Below are 17,672 nucleotides of genomic sequence, written 5' to 3' on the forward strand. Positions count from 1 at the left end.
CCGAACGAGAGCTACGTAGTAGTAAGGCGGTCGACGATTGGTTGCTGATAACTGCGCTCCGTGACAGACGCACTTTGTTGAATATTGCATTGCCGTCTACGCTCACGTTATAACAAGTGATGATATTTTATAATACTGTTAAGATATTCATCCAACGTGAAATTAAGGCACATAGTTGTAACCATACTGCGGCTTTTTTTTAATACATGTGCACGCAACAGCTGATTATTATACTATTAATACACCGTGACTCATCTTGAACAAGTGCGAGAACAATGCAAGCACTGGATTCAGAGCAACTCCGTGGGAGCCACACTGAGGGTCTGCACATGTGTTGTCAACTGTTTGCTTTTCTCACAGGAGGAGTTTCTTTGGACAGACTGACACCTGGCTGATCACGCTTCTTAAACAAGGTAGCCACGCAACATATTTATCAGACCCCGTTGAAGGCTGTAAACCAGTTCTGAATGTCTGTGCAGATTAAAAAAAACAAAAACGAAACACAAGGAATTTCAAGCGACTCACAGATTAGTGGGGTTTATATGCACAACCTGTGACCTAACACCAAAATATGAGGAAATGTCGCCCTCTAGCGATTTAACCTTTCGACTACAAGTAGTGGAAGTAGCTGATCTGGATCAAGCCAAAGCATTCAACTGGATGTAATTTAAGACTTTTGCAACTTTTAGTATCCCTTTCCTCGATAAATATGCATTACGTTAAACAACTTAGAACAGTGTGTGTTTGTGATTTCAGCACGAGACAAAATTAGAAATGAATTTCCTTTTACTCAATAATCCAATGAATGGAAGCTTTAATAATCTTGACAATAAGGGTGTCTGTTTTTGAACGCTTGAATCTTTCGTGGAATGTTGCAGTCACAACAGCTGATGATGTGGGACAGTAGTTTCCTCTGGACAGAGTAAATACCACAGCTAACCGGACTGGCAGGATTGACGTTATGGAAGAATGCCAAAAGGCTTAGGGGGAAAAAAAATGACTCAATGAATCTGTCACATCCACAAGCGTAGTATTCATACTATATATACTGTATATTTAGATTCAGGAGGGAAAGAACTGCAGTGTAGTCACATCTCTTAGTTTAAACAGCAATACAGTACAGATTTAAAATTATTTAATTACATTTAAAATTAAAAGATTAATAACAATTTGGTATTTATTATAACTCTTTATACTTCTTCGCCATATAGAAATGTTTGCCGTAAGCAACTACTTGTCTCAAGCTGCAATGCATGGTTGCAGAGGTGAATACTCCCATTGTCATTGTCGGCTTGGAAATTCAGCTTGGAAATAAAAAAAAAAAAAAAAAGCAGAACAACAAAGTAGTACAGCTTAGTGAGTGAAGGAGGTATCGGGGCTCTTGTCAAAGAATGTAGGTTATGTTCACCAACTTTCAAGGGTGGTCTCAGATTTCACTGCACTGGATAAAAACAGTGGGGAGAGGGAAAAGGCTGTGGCAGCTATGCGGATGATTTCGGTACAGACTGGTCACCTTTGCTGGGGGTAATCCCCCTAGATCTGTGTCTAAATCCCCCCCTAAAGGACAAAGTAACCCAAGCAGAAATACTTTCTCACCAGGGAGGCAGTGACGGAGAGGGGTTCCCACAAATGAAATTAAGAGGAGGAGAAACAGTGGAGTAAATGCATCAATGAAGAAAACAGATGCTTGCACACATGCCTCCCTAATTTCCACCCCACGCTTTAAGACTGCACCCTGACCCTGTGGTTATACCCTTCTTGTTTACAAGATCCTTTGTGTGTATGTGTGTGGTATTTCTAACCAAACCAGTCAAAAATACATATCAGAACTAGTTTCGAACATTGATTTCTCAGGGAAATATTTCTTAAAGACAAATTTCCAGTTCCTCATAGTACAGGTGGAAATAGAGCTGGGTGTTATAACTCACTGCCAAACTTTTCCAGAGATAATTGTTTGTTCTTTATAGAGTAGCTTTTACAGAAGTGTACCCAAATGCAGAAATCATGAACTGGTGAATGTCCTGACAATTCGGTATCTGCATTATTTGCAAGAACTATAAACTTCATAACTTTTCTTAGCTGAACATGTTGCTAAGAAATGACATGGACTTTTAAGCATCCAGATACCAGCTGTGGGCTCCCACACCGGGACACAACATCCACAGTGACATGCGTGCAGGATTGTGCCTCAGATGCGCTGATATCTAGCCGTGTCCCTGTCTGTCCAGACGTCAGGATGAGAGATAGCACACAGCTGGACCGTCAGGGTCCTCGGATGAAGGTGGTGTCACCCACCGGGTCAGTCTCAGCTGCTGCAGGACAGTGGCAAGATAGGAGGACAAAGAAATTCAGCTGTCAGTTTCCCACGACTGTTCCCACAGTGCCAGTGTAGAGCTAGACATCACATTATTGACAATCTCCTAAAAGCCTACAGAAAACAATGGCATAATAAGGCCTATAGGCAGACATAAGATGAGACGGTGCACACGGCCAAACTGGATGTCACAAACGCATTTCCTGGCAGTAACGTGGGAAATGGGTGAAAACAGATGCTTTGCTCGTCTCCTAAAGGGAAGACATTTGTCCACTGGGCCTAACAGTAAACTAAGGAGAGGCACTGAAGAATGCTTTGAAGTGACAAATAAAAATGCGAGTCAGTGGACAGCTGTAGATTTATGACGATGACAAATCTGCATATAATCTCTGATAATCAGTCAGGCATTGCTCCTGGTAGAGATAAAAGCATCTCATATTTTTTTTTAACCAACATTCTCACCATGGGGGTACTTGTGTAACAAAAAGAGTGGGAAAGTGCACAGTCAGTAGGTTCACAGCTTCAGTTTCCCTCCTTAGACTTTAGAGGCTTGAGTGCAGTGACAAATGGTTGTTGTTTTTCTGTATAGATGAACTGTTATCGTTAACTACCTTCATCTAACATTACATTTAGTCATCTAACTCACAGGTAATTCTAGACAGTGTTTGCCCTTGTCCCTGTTGTTTGTTGTTCGACCAGCAGATGGCACCGTTTCCATTTTAATGATCTTTTAGTGGACGTGTGGACGGTCCAGGTTATTTTTAGGCAGTGCATCACTGCAAACTGTATGCAGCTGTCAAAACATGCACATCTGAAACTTAAGGTTATGCAATAACAGGCAAATGATAGCCTCATTACAACAGGAACAATTCCCAAATTTACTGGTGCATATGAAGTACTAGAAGACTGGGACAATTTAAAAAAGAAAAAAAAGGCAGGTAGAGCAGTCAGCTCCTGGTAGAGACACATGTTACCATGATTCTCACAGGGGGGGTACTTGTATAACAAGAATGGGAATGTGCTGAAACAGCCCCCGTGTTTTCCACATCTCCACACAGGTAGCGCCAGTAAATACCACCATCTGATCTGCTTCAGTTCTTCTTCGACTGATGAAGTTACTGGTGCACCTGCTGAGGACGATCAGCGGCAGGAGATGTCCCCCTCTCTCCGCCACAGAGATCAGCAGAGGATAGTGGAGCGGAGAGAGTGCGCCTCCTGCCACAACCTTTGCTAGGATCGCCCCCCAGTTTCGACAAAGTAAGGCTATTTATAGCAGCGTCCTCATAACCGATACCGCATCCTACGCGGTCGTCAAACCTGCACTCCGTCGTCCACTTCGCCTTTTTTATGTTTATCATAACAAATTCGACATGTACGCAAACTGTAAATATGTCACAAAAAAACAAAAATGTTGGTGTAAACTATTGTGATTGTGACTGCAAAGTTTCTTTTATAAAACAGCGTATCAAATTAAAGCAGACTGTCAACCAAAATTAAATTTATACACATAAAACCAATTAGCTTTATGTTCTTGAACAGGAAGTTAGCTAGAAAGCTAATCAGTGGGCAGCGCATTAATATTTAACGGTTGGTTCTGCGGTCACTCACAGGTGGTCGTTACCTAATCTATTGTGAGTCCGCCGGTAAAAAAAAGTGGACCGGAACTGACAAGTCGTGACATTTTTCACTCAACCACACAACTGGAATTTTGTATTTTATTATTTTTTTCTTTCTCTTCTTTCTAAAGCATTCACAAAGCCGTATTATTATTGGTTTCGCGAAATGTGTTATTTGTCTCAAGTGGGGTATTGTAGTGCAGGCTGACGTCTATAAATAGAGCTGCTTGCGAATGCGTGATCTCATCAGACGCTGTGGAAGTGTGAAAGTCCTTATTAGAAAATAACTCGTCAATTAACAAGGCTGCATCATGGACTACAGACGACTTAAATATATTTAAATATAGCTTTTGAATAGGAAATTGAATAGGAATTTACAGTATCATGGGATTGTGAACAGCAACTCTAGCGCCTATATTTACATAGAAGTGTTATGGTCATTCACTTTAGCATATTCCCCAGATCATGACTGAACCGCCTACTGCAAATTAAAGTCTAGCATTCATTTTTTTTTTATCAATCTTGAATTTTTATATAGACATAAACACAAAAAAATGTCCTTTCCACAGATTTGACTTGGGAAGAGGGTTTCACATCTTCATCCCATATCATTTGTGTTTCTCCTTATACAGTACATCCTTAGGAGAGGGAAAATAAATAAATAAATAAAAAGGACGAGGACCAGCAATAACTACACAAATGAACAATCAAACACAGCTAATCAACACAAAGTAGGGTAGACCATGTATCTCAAAAACCATAACCGTGCTCATGTACTCTACAGTGGTATCTAGGCGCTTGAGGTATCAGTCATCCTCAACATCTTACGTAGACTGCTGACCGCCATCTATCAGACCCTGCAACGTAATGGTCGCTCGTCCGCCACCAACATATTTCAAAGAGGGGGACCAGATCTGGTAAAAGGCCTCCATCTTAGATCTGGACCTATGTATACCGTTGGTATTATGTCAAAAACAACCTTACACCAGCCAGCTGTTGTTGGGAGGTTTGCAATCTATCCAGGTCAGCAATATTTTTTTTTTTCTTGCACAGAATTTAGAAAAACAAGTCACATAAACTAGATCCAAATATTCTTATTTTAGAACATCGTGTAAAGAAATGTCCTCTGTTCATATTCTGCTTTAATAGTGTATTTCAGTAATTTAAAAGGTCCATATCACATTTCTGTATTATGGCCTATATTGCTGAATATTTCATATGTCATGTTCCATATCTTTATTTTAAGGCTCCTTGATTTGCACATACTTTTTGCATTTTGCTCCTGTATTTGTTTCACTGCGCCGTGTACTTCTACATGTAAATCACAAATACATATTTGAATCTGCAGCTAAGTGCCTGCATGTTGTACTCCTACAGACACTGAAGAACCAAACCTACCAATACAGATAAAGGCATGAGCATGCGGATGCAGAATCAAAGGTAAGTATTTGTTCTTTTTGCATGGTAATAACTAAGTGAGAGTTAACTGACAGTGCAGCTGTTGTAATGAGGGTTATATCATTATGAATGTGTTTGGCTTTCAGTTGTTTTGCTGGACACGCAATCACACGCACACTCAAAAGAAAAAGAAACCTGTAACAGGTGTGTTACATTTGAAATGGCTGTTTTATGATGGCCTTGCTGAGCAATGCTCTTTCCACAGGTGTCATGTGGTGACAGAGTTTCAGTCTTCTCTGAACAAGGTAATAGGAAAACACGAGAACCACAGACCCTCCAGTGTACACATGACATTTTCACTTAGACAGTGGCAGAAGAAAAACAGTGCTCACACTTGACATGACAGCCTTTCACAGCCTGTCCGAATGACCCTGCAGCCGTCTTTCCATTTCAGAATATTTATGATATTTTTACATTAGACTTGTTCTTGGCAGGTTACTGCTCGCAGATGCCTACACTGCTCAGATGGCTTGAGGGGGCAGGTACCATCTGAGCTGTGTCAGGGAGAGAAAGTCATTTTAACGGCACCTTACACTTAGCCTAACACATAATTTCATAGTACCAGTGAATGTGTTAATGAGACAAAATGTTTTTCGATAGAACAAATTTTGGCAGGCATCTGTGAATTATTCACCAGCCCTGATAAGTTAGCATGTTCAGCTATTCAACTGGCAAGAAGTATTCACAGAAGCAGCATGTTGCATGACATCCCTGCTGTGCAATGCATGTCAACTATAGTGGACTATTATCGTCCTAACGTTGGCTTCAGGCAGATTTGTATCAGTAAATATATTCTGTGGACGCCGCAGATTGATCTGCCAGCTACAAGCAGAGATGACATAAGAAGTGGGAGTGAGCTTGTTCGTCAAAGTGCAGGGAATACAATGCCTTTCCTTTTTTCCCTTCTTTCTCACAAGTAAAGTGATGAAAGTGATGAATTACGCTTTGTCACTGCAAATTTATTTCCTGTGTTTGTGTGCATCCTCGAGTGACCGTGACAGTGTGAAGACAGCCTTCATGTCACGCAGGAGAAATTGCAGATCCGATAGAGAAAAAGGATGCCGTGGTGTTTTTGTGCCGGGTGACAGAAAGTATGACATGACATAATGATTGAGCCCATCTTCTGCCTCAAATGGGCGCGAAGGGATGGTTGGAATAAACACAATTGCATGCGTGTGTGTGTGGGTGTGTGTGGGAGTGCACTGTCTGTGTACAGTTCTGCCATTGTATCAGTACATTAATATAACACCCAGTGCATGGAGCTATGTCTCGGAAATAATTGTATTTGTTATTATTAGTTTTTTGCTGGAGTCACATGAGAGACTTCGAATCCTGCTTGGTTTGCTGGTGTAAAGCCAGAGTCTCTAGAGCAATTAGTGTTAATGAAGTAAGGTGGTATGTTTATTTGTTTAATTAAGAGATTAGGAACCAAAAGAAAATAACTCAGGTCCATTTTATTTGACATAAATGTTGTTATATATTAATTATCCACAATGGATCTCTCACGCACTTGCACAAACACGCACACACACTAACATCCGGATATTTAGTACAGTACTTACGTTTATAACATATTAAAAGCTCTTAAAAGCTTCAAAGTATTAGCTTCTTAGTATGCCATAAATTTCTATGTGACTGCATTATGGCCGTTATAAGTATATAAGTATTAAACACAAGGCTTTAATTTCTTACCTGACGCAGTAATTATTATGCCAAGGTTATTGTAGCAATCAGTTGTAGCTTACACACTTTATTTATTTATTTATTTTTATTGCTTACAGGCTTTATAATTAGTTTGCGCTCATGGAAATCATGCAGGTTATACCCCGCTCCAATTCTCTGTCACATCAATGAAACACAGAAACAGCAGGAGTGATTGTAGAGACAAGGATAAAGAATATGTAACAACCCATGTAATGACACAAAGCACAACGCAAAATATAAATGTGTCAGTGCGCTATTAAAAAAAAAAAAAGCTTGGGCAAATGTAGGATGTTGAGAGAGACTGGTGATTTAAAACCAAATTAGACTAAACAGTTGCTTTCCAAGTGAGATGACCTCTTTGCCTCGAAGAGAAGACAGGAAGTGTGGACATGTGTGGCTTGTCTAGGCGTAAGGCAGTGTCCTTCTGAGTAACATAAACCTGTAACTTCCACCGCATTATCATCCCTCGCTATGAATTTGCAGCAATGATGGATAATAGATGATGTTGTGCCTTTATTATAATACGTGTTTTTTGTTTATTGGCTTTATCATTGGTATCCAATTCTAACTAAATAATTATCCTACAGGTAAAGATATGAATCTCAAAACACTATTAATGCAATAGATAATATATCAGTATTTTATTGTGACATCCTCTGATATAGTATAGGATGTCTAGTTTAGTTTAATGTTCTCATTAAATCAATTAATGCGCAATTTATGCTTCTGCATCAATTTGTCACCTTAGCCACAGCGACAGCCCAGACCCTTTGCCGTAGCCTGATGTGCACCTCCCGCAGACCACAAGAGCTGTGATTGGTCCCGCTTGGTAGTAGCGTATTTCCACTTTAGTATTTCCGGCTGCATGTCCTTCTCCGCAATTTTTGATTGATTGTTTTGGATCAATAAAGATGGAACACATCAACGAAAGGTTAACTGAGGGGGGTTGGAAATATTTGTATGACTCGTCTTCTGTGAAAATTTCAGACGCCATTGTTGAAAGTGAAGCAGGAAGTAGAAAGTCAAGCTGGAAGTAGAAACAAAAATTAACCGAACTGGCAAAAAAGACCTAGCGGCGACTAGCGTTTACAGAGCGAGACAGACTGACGAGTGCACAAGTATAAATGTCTCGCACCATCGTAGGCTACGTGCAAAGGTTACAGCGTAGAGGCATAAACTGCACTTAAGTCCTAAGCTTTAAGTTTATATGTTTGTATGACGCATTCATAGGTAAAAATCGAGACATCACATCTGACAGTGTTGTCATGATTCACATATCTCTGGGGAGGGGGGATTTATGTAATACTGTATGAATCAAAACACTTGAAACCAGCTTTGGTGTTTAGTACCTAGCACCAAAGAGCCGGTCGGCATGATGATTTCTTCAGCTGCATCTCATTCCGTCCATCACTTCACTTGTATACTGACGGATGAATAACAATTGTATAGTTTCACCAGTGACTGCAATGACAGAAGCAATTACACAAAATCCATATCAAGAAGTGAGATTCGTTTCTTAAGCATACACCTCTCATGATATGTTTCTCAGCTTCATGTAGGCCTTGCTTGTTGACACCCTTCAACTATTTTCTGTGCGGCCAAGGATCTATTATTGGCTCTGACTGTAAGTGTTTTCTGTTCCATAACAAGATGAATCCCCAACATGGCATTAGGTTACCAGGCAACAGTGTACACTCCGCCGCTTGGTTATAATTTTCTTTGTATAGTTATGATGTTTAATAGTAAGTGACTGCGTGGCAGTCGGCCAGAATTAACCACTGTTAGCAGAACCCGGAGAGCTTGATGTGTGTCAGGAGGCATAGAGGCTACCAGGCTATATTTGGCTGCTGTGTTCCCTTCAAAGAGACGAGTTCTAGGTCTGGACTTGACATTTCTCTTAGACTGGGGAGAGAAAAAAAAAAAAAAAAAAGGGTTTGGGTCAGTGAGTTTTTATGGGAGGAGGGGGGTTGTTGATGCCCTGAGGAGGGTGCTGGTTTCTGTTCTGCAGAGGCTCATTGTTGAAATGCAGCAGTCTTAATTACACAATAGGTGGCAACACATTAATATTAATATAATCTGCATAAGAACGAGACAAATCGTAACCGTCCGGCAAAACTTTGCAAGGTGTCTTTATCAAAATATGCGTTTATGTTTTTGATTTCTTGCATTTTAAACGCAGAAGAAGACTCTTTCTCGGTTACTGACAAGGTAATATGCTGGACATCCTTCTTAGGACAAATGATGACGTGACAGAAGGACACAATAGCAGCTTGGTGTCATTCTACTGGGAATATCCCTGGATTTGTGAGCCTTTTGATTTGGCAGGGGAATAACATTTTCACTTGCGATGTAGGAAAAGGCTCAAATAAGATCAGTTATCTGTGTAGGAATCGTGCTCAACAGCTGTCGACTTACTTCATGACACTGTTGTCTTAGTCCACTTGAAGCCTCTTAAACTTATCTGCATTATTATAAGCTTCATGACAGATGCCTTTTTCTTGGTAATGTAAAAAAATATAACCTTATACTGCCCTAAAAGCTCTGTAGTCTCTTCTGCGTGTGCTGTCCTTTGAGGTTAAGCAGGAGCAGTCCTGGGCTTTATCTCGTGTGTTTAAAATGAAAATGAAATGAAGGGTTTTGTTCACACCTTCATTTATTTTGCTGCTCTCGGATGCAGTGAAAGCAAAGAGCGCTGCTGTACAGGAGACATTGTGCAGACTCGAGCCCAGGTGCCACAAATCCACTCAAACTTAGGTTTTTCCTCACCCGCAGTCACAGTGTTTGTTGTTTCTGTTTTATTTTTATTCTTTTCGCAGTCGCCTGTTATTAAAAGCAGCTCCGCTGATGCAGCTGCCTTGCACAATCAATCCGTACCCCAACATTATCCGCTGAAATCTAATCGCAACTCAGTGTTCAGTCATACAAAACCTCCAGCTCTCAGTGCGGAGTAGAGGCCAGGGCTGCAGGTGAATAATGTGATAGCTGGTGATGTATGTGTGAGCAATATTTTCCCTCTTTATAGATAGTAAAAAAGAGAGCTGTGTCCCCAGAGGAGGAACCTGGCTCCTGTTCAGCTCAGACGCAGAGCTTGCTGGGTTTAGGCTGGTTGTTCTCAGTGTTGTTCCCCCTGCCCCACTGTAGACCCCTGGGCTCTCTGGGGGATCTTACTTCCATTTGTTTTCACTTCCTCTCCAAATGGAGTTGGAGAGATGAATCATTCATGTCTTTGAGAGGCCTCCTGTGTGGGTGAAGAATGGGGAGATTTTAGGCTCTTGCCTCGAGTATTTAAGATAGATTAATATGCTTTTTTTTTGTCAGAGAGCACACGGTGCTATTTTTCATAGCCTATTTTTACCTGTTGTGTGTGTTTTTGTTGTCTTGCCTGTTTACTTATACCCTGTTTGTCTGTCTGTCATGAAGCCCGCTGACAGGAGACCTTGGAGAGCGCTCCTACCCTAACTCAATCCAGGTCTGTCAAATCTTTAAGGCGAAATCAGTAGAAGTGATAAATGAGAGGTGCTTCAGAGTTCTTGGTATGCCCAGCCTGACAGACAGATCACTGTCACTTAACTGTCAGAGGGTGGGGCCGTTTACCTTGATGGCAGAAACAGACAAACCTCAGACTTCACAAGCCCATTAGTTGTCACTCCTTGCCATCCCATCACCCGCCGGGGCCCGGGCCGCGCTGCCAATGCGTCATGCTAAACATCTCTTTGTTGTTGCCTTTCATCTGTGGGCACTTGCCTCTTCTCTCAACCCGCCCACGTGAGTTATGGGGGACTGCAGGAGGTCATGGCCGCAACCCCTCCCCACTTGGCGTGAAATGCGCAGAACAAACGGATCCAGGAATTACACAGAGATTGGACACACTGGCTGTATATCTAGGAGCAGAGGCCGCTTAAAAGTCTCGGTGGCCAGATAGGTGTGAAGGGGTTTCCAGTCCATCTGTTTCCAGACTGAAGAACATTTTATCCCCTTTGAGGTGACAACCTTAAAGTTAGCGCATTCTCTAAATTCTCTGAACAGCCACTGACAACATTTAAGGTTTCTAAAAAAGGAGACTTGAAAGCAACATTATATTCCCTTTACAACAGAAGAATGACATCTAGAAAATGTCCTTTAGATGTAAGGAAAGCACAGAGTTACTTCAAAGTATGGCATATTGTGTTAAGAAGAAGCAGAGCGGAAATTTTTATTTTTTTCTATCTCTCACTTATTTGTTCTGTTAAGCTCTATTTATGGAGGGAATCTCCGTACTTTGTAGTTCAGAGGGAAACATCCGTGTTCTCAACTTTATAACATCTTTTAAGTTTTCACACACTGCTTCAAGGAGGTCGCACAGTTGTAACAGTTTTTTTTTTTTTTTTGTCTTCGTGCTGGTACTTTCTTTTTATGAAAGACACAGCCAAAGCTTGTTAGTCCCTGTGTTATTGAAGCCGCTGGGTTGAAAAGTCAGTTTTGTCATTGGATCTGAGATGAAAGGCAGAGGTCAGAAGCGCTGACGTCGCTCCCTGCATGATAGCTTTGCAATATTTTGTGCACGAGTGTGTGTGTGTGTGTGTGTGTGTGTGTGTGTGTGTGAGTTGGTTTGTCTGCGCTGAGTATTTGTTTACAGGGGGAGCGTCTTGATTTGTATTTCTGTAATTTCTGCGCCGTCGCTATATTTGCAACACTTTCTCTTTTTGAGCCCTGTTGATTTAGTGCAGGGTTCGTTATGCGTCACGGTATTTGTCTTTCCGCTCCTTGGAGTTTGCTGTGGAAAGTTCGCAGTAACATATCTGTCATTTCTGCGTTTGGTTTCTACATTTTTTTGTTCTTGTTTCAAATCAACCTGCAGGGTGCACTGTTGCTGAAGGATCCATCGAGGGGGTTTTACCCCCGTTTGGACGATGCCCCACAAGCGCAAGTCCTGTTGCCGTAATCACCGCTCCAATTTCCAGTCACAATCAAGCAGATAAAAACACACAAATAGCAGAACTGATTGTAGAGAAAGGGATGAGGAATATATAATATTGTCATTATAACAATTCATGTAATGACACAATTCAAATTATAATTGTGTCAGTCTGCTATAAAAGGCTTTGACAAATGTAATCTGCAGAGAGAGCGGGTAGATTTAAAACAGAATGAGACTAAACGCACTCGTCTTTCTTCTCTAGCACGACTGCACAACTGCAACTGCTTTCCCGTCAAACAAGTGAGATGACCTGTTTGCCTCTCGAAGGTCTCTGTTGGAAAATTGTGCAGGAAAAATGGCCGCGACTCGTCTAGGCGTAGAAATTGCAAGGCGGATAATTGTCTTTACAGTGTACTTCTGGGTTTGTGTAACATAAGCCTGTAACTTCAACCGCTTGTCCTGAATTTATAACCATATGGAGGAAAAACTGTATGAATATGATGCTGTAATAAGATACAGAAACTCAAGGTCACCCAGGCGAAGTGTGTTAAAAATACATCTGTAGCCCCTCAAGCTTTATGCATATCGAGCAGCCCAGACATTAACATTGTAACAGAGGTGGTGGTGGTGGTGGTGGGTTGCTCCGTGGGGCATTTCCCGGTATGCACACTGCTACCTTAATAATCAGAGGAAGAGCTATTTTTCAGAGGTATTGTTGTGTCTGAGACCTTTGAGACAACACAGGAGGAGACCACTGGAACTGTTCTGCGGTCAAGTAAAGGAGTGATGGCGTAGGTGGAAGTGGCTCGGACAATAAGCGTCAGCCCACCCTTCCCATAGTAAACATGATTTCCTGTCGCACTTTGACCTTTGTAATCCATGAATGAAGTCTTGTTTGAGTCTTTAAATGCCATTGACAAACCCAAGCAGCAAATTACTGGCCTATTACTGCAGGTTTCTTTATGTTACGTTGCGGGTTTGTCTTTGTTAAGTGTGTTTGGCATATTTATTTAAATCCGGAGCTGGGGATGTTGACTGTCTGTAGTTTTTCTGTAAAGTAACAGTTCCCAAGTACAAACACGCTTGATAAAATGTGTTTTCTCAAAGCCTGCAGAGATAACAAAACTATAATATAATAGCTCCAAGGCACTTGGGTGGTATGATGCTATGATTATCCACTCATAAATGGGCTTGACTTGCAGGATGTGGATTGGAAGGATGCCTCTGAATAGACAACCTTTGTTTTTATTAATCCCTGAGGGATTTTCTAGGGTCAGCTAAGCCTGGCTGGATTCCATCAAAATCACATGTGTCCACTTGGGCCTTGTGTTTGTATAATACAGACGCCACATTTGACTTCGGTGATGTAGGTCTAAGAGCATCTGATGCAATCATTGCGCACTCTGCATAAAAGTATTGCTTCGAGTTCATTGTTTAATAGCTCACATAAAAAAAATGCAAACTGAGATTTAAGAATGATCCCACAAAGGCTCTAATCACTGCTAAGCCTTTTGGTGTCAGAATATTGTTTGGAGATGAATGATTTGTTTTGCTTTGAGAGAAGGTGCTGGACAACAAGGACAAAGTAGAGCATAAAATGGGCTTGTCACAAGTGAATGTAGGGTGGAAGTTGTACAACAACAACATGGTCAATTTGATCCAAACAGTGGATCAATGGTTTCCAGCAGAGATGAGCACATTGATCAGTAAAACTACTGAGAGCTGCCCTCTGTTTCCAGTGTGCCTTTGTGCTACGCGTCTATTTTTGGAAAGCCTGTAGCAGAAGATGAAGGCATGGCATCAAGGATCTATTCAAAGTTAGACAGTAAACTGACCTCAAGGTCATTTCACAATAAGTGGATGCTTTGAAATTGTGTTTGTGCCTTTTTGAAACCCCGTCTGTCTGTTTCTCACATTCCTGATAGGTTTTCTACTTTAAAAGGTATACATTGATTCATCTTGCTCTTTGAATTGTACTGTCGCATGAAAAACACAAAGCTGTCTGGGCTGTAGCAAACGGTTAGAAGCACGACAAAACTTTGTTGGCAAAGTTTCAAGATTGAGTGCTAAACATGACTGCCTTTTAATGCCTTTCGTGTTATTTGATCCAACCTGTTAAGTGCAACCTATATCACCCTGAAAGTCCAACAGGAAATTCCGCAGGATGCCAGACAGAATAACCCAATAAAAGCAAGAGCACCCAAATCATTAGTGGGGAAACATGCTCACATAACTCACCCAGATGTACAGGCTAATTGGATTTCACCATCAAATCAACATTTGTAGCCCCTTTGTGCTTTTATGAGACTGACCACAAGGTGAAGAGAAAATAGGCAGTTTGAAGTGACAAACCGTCAACTGTGGCTTTTAGCAGGTACAATGCCTGAGCTTTGTTGCCAACCTATTGTGCTGCACTCTTCACGCAGAGACTGGCTCCAGTCTATAAATTGATGTAGGATCTCTTCCACTGTTTGCAATGGTGACTCATCAGGGGCTGATGTAAGTAAGATGGTGGGTGCTGAGGTAATTGGTGTGGAGAGGTAATTTCTCAGGCAGGGCTGTACCAGGGCTACCCTCAAAGCAGTAGGTGGCCACTTGAGAGACGAAGCTCAGGGGACAAGTTGTTGCAGTTGGGGTGCATGGTAACTTGTGAGAAGTGGCTGTTAGTCTCGGCAGAAGCATCCCCTCTGAATTTTAGAAATGAGCAACTGATGGCGATCACATCCGCCACAGCCCTCCCTAGGTGGCGTGATGAACCCTGCATCATTACAGGCAGGAAGAAAAGCAATGTGTAGGAAGCTAGACGGCTGGATGAAATTAATTCCATTAAAGCAGATTCTAATAAATAAGTTTATCAATTAGGATCCTCGAAGATAGCTTGGAGATTCACTGTGTGGTCAGGTTACAGAGGATGGGGGTTTTAAGTTCATGGAACAACAAAGCATGCCTGACTCACTTCCTCCCACACATGGGTGCTCCACGGTTAAGGGGAACAAAATGTTTTTTCTATCCAGATCAAATTAGTTATAAAGAGTGGGGCTTGTCCACAGCTCATGTCTGTTGCAACACTTAAGTTCTGCTGCTTTTCTTCTCCAGTCTGCCTCCCTGCTGGGTTTCATCATGCACAATGTGTCACAAGGCAGCAGTGCTATGGTGATTAAGCCACAGAACTTTGGGAGTTGATTTGAAACCGGCGCAGTAATTGTGGTAATGCGAGTAGGCTCATTTGCTCGAAGGAAAAAAATAAAAAACAAATCCCCAGGTATTGACCACGGCCTCTCAAAATAGAACGGAAGGAGACGAGGCACTGTGACCCAAGAGATAATTTCAGTTGACTAAGTACACAACAACACAATGATGATTTGTGTATGGATGGATGCACTGTATACTGATATGTCTTGCTCTTTAAGACAGTCTGTGGCCTTTTATTTCGTTTTGGAAAGTGCTTGCTACGTTTTTCCGGTGTAGCCCACTCATTTTCCTCATCTCTAACAGTCAGGCACGCTGGTGACAACACACGCACACACACAGACGCACAGAGTTGTGTGTTTGATATGAGAGAGGTGACAGACAGTCAAGCCTTGGCCCTGGACAGCAGAGCGGAGTGGCTCTCCAGCAGGGGCACTGACGTTCACACTTAAATGCTTTAATAGGACTAAAGTAGACAAAGGCCGCCAGTGACGCAGTAGGAGCTATAATGGGCTTGCCACATTGCAGGTTTACTGGACCCTGCCTATTGGACAAGAGCTATTTCCAATCCCACAATCCCTCATCAGCCTCAGGAAGCTAGTTATAAATAAAAAGTGTAGGTTAATCGCTGCTAACGTGCCCCAGTGAAATGTCTCTGTTTTTGTTTTTTTGTCGGGGAGCAGTAGGGCACGATGACCGAGCTTTCTAAGGAAGATACTGGAAACTAATTATGAAGTCTGATCCCTGTACTTTCCCAGTGTAGAGAAATAACTTATATGAAAAAATATAAAAACCCCACAAACACAGATCTATTTATACCAAGAGGGAAATTAAACAGAAATTAAACAGACAAACCAGTTAATAAGATGAATCCACCTATGAATCATTACAATTAAATGGCAAAAATAGCCTGTCAGCATTTTATTGTGTAATAGTGGAAAACCACAGGAGCATTGCAAAATGCGTCGCGACCTTTTAATTTTAGAATTTGGGCAAGATTCAAATCACATTGCCATTAGAAATAGAGATTACTTTTTTTTGTCATGGTAGTTGTCATTCATGTGACAGACACACTTCCTCTCTGGACGAATTGTGCCTTTGCCTGTGCTGAGGGCTGCCTACAGGGTTAGAGCTTGCCTGATCTGACAGATACCGTGACAGATGGAGCCCTGGGTCTTTAGCCATCATTACCTTGAACTTGAAGGCATGTTATCGCTCGCATCTTATCCGACACGAAGGCCAAAACTAATTCACGAAGATCAGGAATTTGCTAAATCTGCAACTCGCCACTGACACTATTCACTATCTTACTTTCTTTCATATATTAGTATTTTCCATGAGAATAAGTTCCCCTACTATTTAACAGGGTAAACTAATAAATGAAAAAGTAGGAAGTATTTATCAGAGTTTTGTTCAAATAAAGAAAATATATGGAATATAAATAAACGTACACCCAGTCCCTGTTGCTTCTGTACATTAATAATCAAGTCACACGACATGTATCATGCATTAGCCTCAGAGCGGGTTTGTGTCTGGGGTGAGTCCGCAAGCTGTGCATTTCCTTCTTGGCTTCTTGGTTGCACTGTGATAAAAGGATTGAGGGGTTAAATGTTTGTCCAGCTGAAACAACACAGTAAAACTCCTTCTCTGTGTCTCTGTAGCTCAGTCGTCAGAGCTCAGCAACTAAAAATAGCCGTGCTGGCTCCACGCCCCTTGGCTGGGGGACAGGTCAAATTATGAAGGAAGATGAAAAATTTAAAGGCACAGGCTGCTTGGCCACAAACCCAGCCCTGCATCAGTGGTCAGATAGAACATTTGACTTGGCTTCCATGTGTCAGGCTGCATTAGCTGTGGATCTTGGTGTTGTAATTGAAAAAGTCCTGACATATCTATATAGCTTTAGTGTAATCGCTAATCTCTTGTCTTCTATGTGTGTCCTGTATATGCGGTCAGTTTTGTTTGCCGTTACTCAAATCCACCATTTAAAAGTATCAAGGGTGTTTCAAGGGAATAGGATTTGTAATCCCAGAGAGGTGATCTTGACACAGTTTGAGTGGGTTTATGTAATTACGATCATGCTGTTATGGCATCTTACAGTTGGCTTCCTTGTTAGCTGAAAGCATGCTTCCTGAGTAGCAGTACTGCCCTGGATACACACTAAACCCCACTTATATAGTGAGCTAATGCAGTGAGGTTACGCTCTGCATCTCAAACGAATGCGGTGTTCGTTTGGTGTCTGGCTTCTCTTGACACATCCTGTTGGGCTTTTGTAACACATCCAGGTTATGCCCCCCCACCCTCCCCCCCAAAATGGCTTTGTGGCACTAGTTGTGTTGAAATACATGAAACGCACTCATAAAAACTGTGCAGTTTTTATTTTTTTTGTGAAACATACAGGCAAGCAGTTGTTTTAGAAAGCCTTTGCCGTTAACGTGGCATAACATGTAAAGTGTATGTGTCTCTTTTATGTACATCAAGGCAATAATGGATCCTT

The 17,672-nt window shown here is 41.6% G+C and overlaps 1 protein-coding gene across 2 annotated transcripts in view; it reads left to right on the top strand.

Annotated features, from left to right (window-relative positions):
* The first annotated feature begins 21 nt into the window (after nucleotides 1-21).
* hdac9b (histone deacetylase 9b) overlaps nucleotides 22-17,672 on the top strand; it is a 39,664-nt gene continuing 22,013 nt past the window's right edge. Inside the window, exons 1-4 of one of the 2 annotated variants that reach the window (XM_084556985.1) lie at nucleotides 22-413; nucleotides 3,373-3,571; nucleotides 5,308-5,370; nucleotides 5,594-5,633. The gene's annotated coding sequence lies outside the window, so the exon portion shown is untranslated. The remainder of the gene's footprint in view (nucleotides 414-3,372; nucleotides 3,572-5,307; nucleotides 5,371-5,593; nucleotides 5,634-17,672) is intronic. The other variant, XM_084556984.1, reaches the window with a different exon arrangement.

The sequence above is a fragment of the Chelon labrosus genome (genome assembly GCF_963514085.1).
Source record: "Chelon labrosus genome assembly, chromosome: 12".
Taxonomy (NCBI): domain Eukaryota; kingdom Metazoa; phylum Chordata; class Actinopteri; order Mugiliformes; family Mugilidae; genus Chelon; species Chelon labrosus.